We start from the raw sequence: 11558 nt of genomic DNA, 5'->3' as shown, positions 1-11558 counted from the left end.
CTAGTAAGTACTGTATTTACTGGGTTTTTGAGGGGGGTTGTCTTTCGCTGGAAATCTCGCCTCCTACTTTGAAAATACCCCTGAAACCGGTTCAATTCGTCACAGCCAGCACTCCTGCAGAGAGGGGGGTTGTACTTGCAGTGTATACAGTACACGCGTTATGCTCTTCGTTAATGTCTGTGAAGTTTTATTTAATCTCTGAGCCATACTGATTCTTCTGGAAGCCAGTTTCCGCCAGGGAGTAAAAAAAAAAACACACTATGGTATTCTCTCCAATGCAGTGCAGTTAAAAACATACCTCTGATGCTGCTCCTAAATGAATATCGTTTATGACCATCAGAAGCTTTATGCTCCTTTTCTTTTTTCCAGTGGATTGAACAGGGAGAGGCATTTCATGATGTACTTTTCACTGATGAAACAACAGTGGCTCTGGAACAGTTTTCAACCAAGTCGTTTTATAAAAAGGGGAGATATGTACACGTTACTGAAGCTAAAAGTTTAGCCTTTGTCACTAATGTAACCACTAAATAAAGACACATAGAAATCCCTACGTTACAGACTGTATATGGCTGGTATTGGTAGTTTAAAGAAAAAATACACACCAGTATTCCACTTTCTCCCTAAACATTTTAAGCATCAGAGTCTTACATGTGGTTATTTCGAAAACGTTTGTACGTGCTCCTTCTGACCATGTTACTGTTTACTGTTACTGACCATATTAAGTTTAAGTGCCTGTGGGCACTTTTCCTGTCCGTGGGGGGTGGACCGTCTTTCATTAGAAGGTTAGTCTGTTCTACTCTGAGAATGTAGAGGGGGTGGAAAGTGCCCGCAGTCATTTAATTAGTATTAAAATCTTAGTTATCTTTCTAGTTCACAGGTTTGCATGCATAATTTAATTTTGAAAGCCACTGAGACATCAGGTACTACTGTTGTATTTATGAAAAAGAAACAAAACAAAAAACATACTAACAACTGTGCCATCCTACTCCTTAGTTAATACATTTTATTATTCATAAACAGTTAACATTGTTAGCAAAATATTTTGAATTATATTTAACCCTATTTTTTCTTTAGTTTTGTATTTAACTTATTATATGATAGTCAGACTTAATGTATATTAATGTATATTTGAACAATGAAAATATATTTTTACAAGATTTTACATTAAGCACTTAAAATTAATATGGTTAATAATAGTAAACTGTAACATGCTGTAACAAGATCGGTTAAACTGCGAAGAAAATCCTTTCAGAGAAAATGTTTCAGGTGTGAAGAACATAGATCTCCAATGCAATTTCAACCAAACCTGTTCCCACACACCCTGCCCCCACTACCATTAGAATATACACAAACATTTTAGCGTTTCATTCTGAGCAGAAGACCCTCACACCTGAAGAGTGCTGGCTGTGACGAATTAAACCGGTTTTACAGGTTTCAATCACAGACCATGTGACATGGGACTCAGTAAAGTAACACACAGCGCCACTGGATTTGATCCGCAATATGGAAACAGAACCTGTGTTATTGTTGATAGATGATGTACTCGTAACATTTTTTCAAGACGAACTACAACATTTAAAAAATGACTTGTATGTACTTGATATCTCTAATCAATCCACAGGTTCCAGCACAAAACGAAACTAAAACGCATACCGTTTCGCGCTTCTTATTAGTTGCTCAAAAGTAATTTGACCGTATGAAATGCATAATATAAACCTAGAAACATATACGTGAGCAGTACTTAAGCACTGTAGTATCGGTGTTAAGACATACCTCTCAAATACTGTAAATCAAGTCAAAAATATCTCAAGACCGATTCTGGTCGTAATGAAACCATGTTTCGTGTATGTTTTCTTTTTCATCTTGAAATAACTCATTTCTAAATACCTTTTTCACTGTTAACATCTTGTAGCAACTTTGCGACAAAATATACACTCTGACAGTTCATCCTGCTACCAACATTAAATAAAACAAATCTTAAGATTTCTATATTTATGTCTTTATTTAGTGGTTTCATTCGAAGCTTACAATGTTTAGGGAGAAATGGAATACTGGTGTGTATTTTTTTCTTTAAAGTACCGAGACCAGCCATATACTGTATGTTTATGTTAAGATTTCCCTTCAGTGGTAAAAGTAGATATGAATATTCAATACTTAAACGGGCACAGTTAAGACATTAAATATACATATACATATTGTATACAGTACAGTTTGCATACGGTAATATGTTTATGTTACGCGATTAAAAAATAAATAAATAAAACTGAAAGGTCCAGCACCAGCTGGATTCAAACACACAACCTGCCAGTTGGTAGTCACGCACCTAGACCAGTAGGCTACAAGACAGCTCGCATAAACAGGCAGGCGAAACAGCCCTACACAGCCCTGCCGCAGTACACGGATATAATCATACCGTTATTAAATTCTTGAGATACGCGATTCCATATTATATTCTCTTTTAATCAAATTCTAAAAGTATGCTTGTTGACTCCGGTATCACGTTAGTTAAAGACTTCGAAGCTTACAATGTTTAGGGAGAAATGGAATACTGGTGTGTATTTTTTTCTTTTCATGATAGGTGTCGCATTTTAAATCATTTTCGTAGTTAGAAATTATGAAACGCCCTGTTAAAAGCAAGGAAGTTTTTATGCCCGTTGAAGTAAAACAAAATGCCTGACAAAGTATGGCTTGGACAGATTCCAAGTGCTTGTACAAATGTGCTAAAGAAATTATACTTTGAGTATACAGCGTGTCCAAAGTCATCCATTATTAATACTATTAGTAATATCTTCAGTAAAGGCTTTGGTGCATAAATATTTCTGATAAAGGTAGGTTGTGTACTTTTGTCCAACTGAGCAATCTTGCTTTCATAAAATATACCAACATTTTAATGACTGATGATTGACATGCTGTAATACACAGTTCAAAATTAAAGGCTCAAATGCTGTACATGAGAGGTTAAGCTCCCCCTGGCGGTTTTACAAGGCGACGCCGGATAGTTAGTCACGTGACACACGTGAACCGCGTGATACCCCGGTGGGCGTGTCGCGGTATGCCGCGAAATACCTCACCCATTTTGAATGGCTGCATCTGTACCACTATAGTTGGGTTTTTTACTCATCATTGCAGTGGCTGGGCATTGGAGGTGTCTTCATATTTCAAGAACTTCCCGCCTGGTTCCTGGGCTCTGCCTTCTGTGGGAAATGTCTTTAATGTTGATCCCATTCAACCCCACATTTACATGAGCAAGGTCAGTGCTTTTTTATTCCATTAACTGAAATATAATCATATTATCGTGAGTATTGTAAAAGAACCACAGATAACATGTTGACGTTATATGATATGTTAAATATTTTTTAAGAATACAACATTTTTTATGAAGATTACAGTTGACTAGGGGCTTACTACTTCTGAAAAAAGAATTTCAAAGGATGGACACAGCTAGCTAATTAAAATCTGGGTACCTCATATACCTAATTTTTGCTACCCTGAGTAATAACTCGAGAGTTTAATATGCTGATTAATCCTAAATTCTTAAAACTGAAATGTACAGTACATTGTTATTTTAAATGCAGATTAGACTTTTCCCCTTAGAGGTTGGTTGTAACATAAAAGCAGACAAATCAATAACCAGCACCAGCTGAACTCTTTGATCAGGGCACTTGTACATTTAAGGACAACTATTTCTGACTAAATGTAAATGGATACTAATAACTTGACAAATGCTTAACCATTTTTATATCCCTTTCCAGTCAAATTATTTTATAAATATACAAACCAAACATTACCACACACAATTCAACACTGAATATCATTTTCCGTATTCAATATTAAGACAATAAGTTTTCAGATGGCATGAGTAGTTTTATAAGTGAGCAATACACTTCTGTTTTTAATCATAAGAATTTCTTCAGCTTGCTCACCATTATGGAGATTTATTCAGCCTACAGCTGGGAAGAAATAAAAGTTGTGGTAAACAGCCATAAACTTTGAAGGAGGCTCTTCAACCGGGCAGACTCTATCTCTGGACATCCTTCAACACTTTTGTTTTATCACATCAACAAATGTCAAGGTAAATTATTTTTTTAAGAAATAGGAATAGCCACTTAATTTTTTTATACAGTATCTACTCAATTTGGTATCATTAATTGTTTAAGACTTGACTCTCTGGTCTACTGCACGCACACAGAACCGGGATATTATATAAGCACACCCACCTTACAGAGCCCTACATCTTTCCACATGCACCTGAGAATTAGAATTGATTGGAAGAGCTCACTGGGGTTAGTGCATACTTGCTGGTGTCTTAGATTTTCATACTTTAGTTTCTGACTTTAGTTAAATGCAAGCTCACCAGGACTCCAACCAGGAGATTGAGGTTTCCACTTCTTCTTCCTGTTAAACTCCTTCGTTAAGTGTGCAATAGTGTATGTTTTAGGTCATCTTCTTATGGCAGCCCAATGAGTTTGATGGTGTTGTTTTGGACATTGACAGACAAGATGTTGCTTTACATCTCAGAATTAATTCTGCTGGTGCCTACTCATTATTGACATCATCAATAAAAACCAGTGAGCCAATTCCAATGGCAGCTATTGATGCCTAACCCACTGAAGCTAAGCAGGTGTGAGCCTAGTCAGTACCTGGATGGGAGACCTCCTGGGAAGGTTGCTGCTGGAAGAGGTGTTAGTGGGGCCAGCAGGAGTCACTCCATATGGGTCCTAATGCTCCAATATAGTGACGGGGACACAGTACTGTAAACAGGTGCCGTCCTTCAGATGAGACGTAAAACCGAGGTCCTGACCCTCTGTGGTCATTAAAAATCCCAGGGCATTTCTCGAAAAAGAGTAGGGATGCAACCTACTCAGGCGTCCTGGTCAAATTTCCCATTGGCCCTTACCAATCATAGCCTCTTATAAGCCCCATCTATGAATTGGCTTCATTACTCTGCTCTGCTCCTCACTGATAGCTGATGTGCGGTGAGCGTTCTGGCGCACTATGGCTGCTGTCGCATCATCCAGGTGGATGCTGCACATTGGTGGTGGTGGAGGGGAGTCCCCATTACCTGTAAAGCTCTTTGAGTGGAGTGTCCAGAAAAGTGCTATATAAGTGTAAGCAATTATTATTATTATGATGATTATGATTATTTTTATTATTACTTACAATAGTCAATACTGTGATTGTAGGTATAGAATTCAACAATGGTGAAGCCTGGAAGCATTGGAAGCAAAGGAAGATTTACTGAAATACTGAAAAGTATTCAGACCCAGCAAGTCCAAAACACAGGCTGGGGAGGGGAAGCTGATTTGACTATTTTCTACCACTCCAACTTTAATCTGTGTCTACTGCCCATTCCTCCTGTGATCTCTTTTGAACTTATTGCTTTTAAAATTACCGTTTTGCTTGTCTATCGCTCTCCAAATTATAATATACATTGTAATTGTGTTGTCATTCTGCCCTTCAATGGGCCAAGTTCTTTAATATGGTTATTTTAATATTAATGTGGACTTAAATATCTCTGCTCCTCTTAAGGAATTTCTTATGTTGTGGTTTATTTCAGCAAGTTCAGTACGTGCCCACTCATTACTAAAGAGTGGTAACTCTTCAGAAATATAACATAGACATTTCTGACTAGCCGGTGGTGCTGTTTGTCCTGTCTTTATTCTCACAGTCCCTAAATCATAAGCATCCAGTCACTTTTCAGAATGCGAAGTAAAAATTAATTATTATTTTTTTAATTTTAGGTCTATTTCAAAGCTACAAGTTGAAGCACAACTATTAGAATTTCTAGTAGCAACCCAATTATTTATTAATTTAAAACTTAATTCCTTGTTTGAAACCTTTTAATCAAGATTAAGGGTTACTCATAGTACTGAAACTGCTTGTGAAGGTTGTTAGTCTTCTCATCTCTGTTGGCTTTCCATTCATTCTTGTACTATCAGACCTTTCAAGCAGCTTTTTCATTGTAAACCATGTTATTAATTTAATTAATTGATGGGAGTATTATGCATGTTTGAGTGGCAACATGCTGCTGTGGTTTAAGTCTTACCTTTAACTAATTAGAAATGAATACGTGCTTTTTTATGCAGCAGATTAGATTACTGTAATGCCCTACTATCAGGGGGCACTCATCGCACCTTCAACACCTTACAGCAAATTCAAAACGCGGCAGCTAGAATTGTTAGGTATAGGGCAGACTTCAAAATTCTTTCAAAAGGCTCTCAGAGATCAGGCAACTGTCTATTTGATGGAGCTGATTAATGTATACAATCCAAGTCACCCACTTAGATCACAGAACGCAGGTCTTCTTCGTATTCCATATATTAATAAAAAAAACAGCTGGAGGTAAAGCCTTTAGCTACAGGGTCCCTAGTTTATGGAACAGTCTGCCAGCCTACATACGGGATGCCGAGTCAATCTCAGGATTTACATCCAGACTGAAAACCTATTATTTTAGCCTAGCCTTCTCACACCTTATATCATAGCTTGTTACAACTATGGCTGCAGGTGCTGCTGTACATGCCATTGTGTGTCTCAGTGCTGGCCTTCCAGGTAGATACATCTGTTCTGACCAAACTATCCTATTCTCCTCCCCACATGTCTGGATGGTGCCTGAGCTGGGCACCATCTGAGTTGGATGCTGCATCACTGTGTAGTGTGCTCTCTGAAGGCACCAGTTCTGTAGGGTTTGGGCATTTACGGGGACAATTATTAATTGTAGCCATAAATCACAAAATGATTCTTTTGATGGCCCTAGAATCCAACCATGCGATATAACTCAAACAACGCACACACACAGGTACTAATACACGAGGATACATTTATTAATACATAGAATATGCATATAAACCTAACAGATCTTATCGAGAGGGTTATCAGAATATAAACGGTATATATTCAGTCAGTTACGAAGTGTTACATATATCAAGAGGACATACATTCAGTATATCATTCATTTAGACCGTTTTGCAAATGAACTTGGTTATAACTTCTACATTAGATACTCAAAACAAGTACATAACTCTAAGGAATTAAATTGATATCAACTAGTTGGGATAACAATTGAATTCTCGAGCTGTAATGCAGTGAATTTGAATACTTTTCCAATCTCTGGGGATTCAGATCTCCTGCGGGCACAAAGAAACAGTTGCAGGCTGTTGCTGTCCAATCCGCGCTCTCTGGCTCGGTGCCAGGCTGTGCTGTGCGGCTTGCGACGGTGCACTGCTGATGCTCACTGACCGGCTAGTTAGTGTTGGCTTTAACTAGCAAAGTTTGTGCACAGGAGAAAAGATGACTGTGGGTCCCAGCAAGTCAGGAAGAGGACCGGTTCGTTCCTTATGAAGAGCTAGTTCTGAATACCGATTCAGCTGTCCACAGTTCCGACCTGTTCATGAGGTTTGCTAACCTCGGGTGGATCCTCTGGTTACTCTCTGGCAACCTCCGCTCTAGACTCTTAGAACAGAGGAAAGTTCTGGCACTCGGACACACTGGCCGTTCCGTGGTTGTCCGGGCTGAGTCTCAGGATGGTCAGGAGGCGCGCTGCAAGAATGTCCTGCCCTTGGGAGCCTTCTGCTCCTGGGCTGTCCTGCCCTGGAATTCTCCTTTGAATTCCCTTTAGAAAAGTCCACAAAGTCTCTCAGGCCCTCTGTGTTGCCTGATTTTACCTGGAGGAACTTCAGCTCGTTCATTGGCTGAAAGTTCCATGGGCATCAGAGTCCCACGTGGGTTACTCGGCTCTACCAGTCCCTGATTGGTTGATCAAGGTGAGATATGAGTCACTTACTCCTGACACTTAGGAATGCAGTCCAGATGTCCATCTGGCACTCCCTAGACAGATAGGCGCCAATGGATGACCATTGATCATGATAGCCATGCTTAGCTAAGTGCATCCCAATTTGGGAGCTGTCCCTTATCAAAAGAAAACATCTTTAAATCAGCTTGCATGAATAGTTTCTCTGTGGCTGCACCACAGAGATGAACAGAGAGATGGGGCCTCATTTGGGAAAGGACAGCAACACTTAATTCTGTCTTATTAACAAGCATTGCCGCTACAACTGCCATGGATCCAAGAGGGACATTGCGAATACAGCTATCATTTAGGAGGATTTGCTGGTCTACAGATATCTGCATGGAGTACTGGCACACAGAAGGACATGATGGAAGACTTAATACTCCACATTTAGTACTTTTTTTAGAATTGTATAATGTTAGCACGCCCAGAGGGTTGGGCAGCTAGTTGACCTTGGACACCTAGAGGTTTTTGGTTCCTCTCCTCTGCTGTCTTCTGGCCTTTTCTCTTTCTGTATGTTTCCATTCGGCCAGTTTATCAAAGTATGATGCCAACTTCCCCAGTTATGCTGATAATGATCCAAAATACCCGCAAATATCACCAAATATCACCTCACATTGCTCATTCAACACTAATGAATTGTCTTGAAGATATACAATTGTGGATCACTCAAAATTATGTTAAACAAGAATAAGACTAAGATTATTTTAACTGGCTTATACCATCAAGTCTCAAAATTAGTCTAAAACTCACTTTTGTTGATACAGAAATAGTTCCTCAAATTCTTTTAAAAACTTAGGTGAATTTTGATTCTTTCCTATCTCTTGAATCTCATGTCTGCAAAATCTGCTGCACGTCTTTCTTCCATTTGCAAAACATATTCCATTTAAGACCATTTCCTTCTCTTACTAATGCCAAGGAAATTATGCATTTATCTCCTCAAGGCTAGACTACTGCAATGTTTTGCTAGTTGGATCATCCAAGAAATAAATTTAGAAGCTACAGTATGTCCAGACCTGTGCTGCTCAAATGCTAACCAAGTCTACAAAATCCATAAATATTTCTCCTTTGCTGAAGAACCTGCACTGGATACCAGTCTGTTACAGGTCAAACTTCTCTTATTCACCTACAGTGCATGGTCTGTAAGAAGGGTGCGTCCCAGAAGAGTGTCATGGTGTGGTTGTCACACTCATTACACCTAGAGGGCACTCTACGTTCCTTCTGTTCCCAGTTCCCTGTGATTATTCATGTCATTCTGGTGTGTCTTGTTGTGTAGCCTATTTATTTCCTGCTTCTGCTCTGCTACTCGCTCAGCATTGTTTGTTCAGTTGCCCTGAGACCCGCCTAGCACCAGGTCACTCCTGTCCTTGGCCTGAGGGCATAGGTTTCTAAACGGCTTCTCCTGAACAGCTGAGCCCGGGCAAACCCCCGTCTCGCTGCTATGCATAGGGTCTTAATCGCTCTCCTGCCATTCCACGGTTCGTCCTGTTGGACCTACATGACAGTGGTGATTGTTAAACTGACGAAGAAGGGAAACATCACCGATTGCAATAACTGGCGCGGTACCACACTTCTATCTGTCTCAGGTAAGATCTTCTGCACCGTATTAATAAGTCGACTACGTGACTACTGTTGACGCAACACTGCAAGAAGAACAAGCGAGATTTCGCAGTGGGTGATCATGTACTGAACAGATATTTACGCTACACAACATCATTGAACAGTGCATTGAGTTCCAGAGACCAATATTAATACATTTTATTGATTGTAAGAAAGCATTCAACAATGTACACAGGGAAACGCTGTGGAATATCATCAAGTTCTATGGCATCCCCAGAGATATATTGTCTTATTGTCTTTATCTACCTAAACTCTCGTTGTTGTGTGCAGACAGATACTGGTGTTACTAACTATTTTACCATTGTCACTGGCGTGTCTCAGTTGTATATTGTCACACGTCCTGTTCTTTTGGTGATTGACTTTAATGCGGAAGGCAGTGAACAGGCCTAACCCTAGGCACACAGTGGACTGAACAAGCGAGACTGACAGACCTAGACATAGCATATAACATTGCCCTATTGGCAGAAGTGAGAGATGGACTACAGCAGCTGACAACCAACCTGGAAAAGGCTGCCGGAAAAGTCGGATTAAGAATGAGTGTTGAAAAGACAAAAGTTATGCAAATCAGCGATGATCAGGCGATAATTCAAATCGCCACTGGACAACAACTAGTAGATGATGTAGATTGCTTCACTTACCCTGGAACTGTGCTTACCAAGGAAAATGACATAGAGAAAGAACTTAATCGCAGAATAGGCAAGGTGGTGGCAGTATTCCAGAGAATGCACTCAATATGGTCATCAACAGCAATTAACATTGACACAAAAATTCACCTGTATAAAGCCGTACAGTACCTACAGTACCTACCACGATTTACGCCAGTGAAACATGGAAAAGAACGGCTCGAATAGCACAGAAACTGAATGTTTTCCAACAGTGGTGCCTGCTGTAAATACTTCACATCACCCACTGCAACCATGTTACAAATGAAGAAATTATACAAAAAGCCTACTTAAGGAGGCTGCAAGATATAGTGACAAAACGCATACTCCGGCTGGCAGGCCATATTCTACGCCTACCACACCACCGGCATCCAAAGATCGTAATGAGATGGACTCCACTGGGCGGTAAAAGGAAAAGAGGAAGGCCAATCCAGACTTGACATAGCATGCTCCAAGAAGATCTACAACATGCCAGCATCACGTGGGAAGGGGTAGAAGATGCAGCAGCTGATCGTACACGCTGGCAACAAATCGCTGCCCACTGTGCTTAGTAGTACAAGAGGACCTAAGCTAAGCCTAAGACTACAAACATTTTACCACATGTTTATAGTATGACATAGGTACTTTGTTACAAACCCCATGCAGGATTGAGATGCATTCTTTACAGTTCCATACAAATCCCCTTTTTGGAGAAAAAATTGAGATACTTGTCAACCATCTATTTCAAAGTTGCTATTGTCCTCAAGGTGGCATTCCTAACCAATTATCTCCTTGCCCGGCTGCTCAGTTTGATCTAAGCAGTGTCTGGGTGCCTTCCATTTCTTAATGATTGATTTTACTATGTTCAAAGACATATTAAGCGTAAAGTAAATGGTAGGGTTTAAGGGTATATATTAAGGGCATAGTGAAGTGTTTTTATACCCTTCTCCTGATCTGTAACTTTATACATACAACTGTATCTCTAAGGTATTTTGAAAGCTTCTTTATTTTCAGTATTCAGTCATTACTTTTGTTACTTTCTGTCTGAGGGACCTAACAGAAGTGTATTTATTCTGAAATAATATGAAACACTATTATTGCCAACTAATTGTGTAGTTTGTTTTAATAATTTAGTAACTACCACAGCAAAGAGTTTGAATATTTGTTTAATCATTCCTTTTCCACTTTTCTTTCATATTGTTGAATCTGTATCCAACTACGTAAGTATCGCTAGGAATCTAGAGATAATGGGTAACACGTGGCTATTGTCAACTTTTCCAGCTTCAAACCAAAGGGGTGTTTGGCTGAAGATGTAGAGGTCGAGATTCAGTGATAAAATCAATAATGAAGTTAAACTTAGTTGAGTAGATGATTAAGAATCAATTAAAAGTCCAGGAAAAAAGCATAAAAAGGTGAGACACCCAGTGGGGGAAGACAAGGCATACACAGGGCATTTTGTATGCTTGTTAGATTTTTTTCTCACTGTCCTGTTAAAGGACAAATTGAGAACT

Source organism: Lepisosteus platostomus, chromosome 11 (assembly GCF_059453375.1).
Source record: "Lepisosteus platostomus isolate fLepPlt1 chromosome 11, fLepPlt1.hap1, whole genome shotgun sequence".
NCBI lineage: Eukaryota > Metazoa > Chordata > Actinopteri > Semionotiformes > Lepisosteidae > Lepisosteus > Lepisosteus platostomus.
This window is presented reverse-complemented; position numbering follows the sequence as displayed.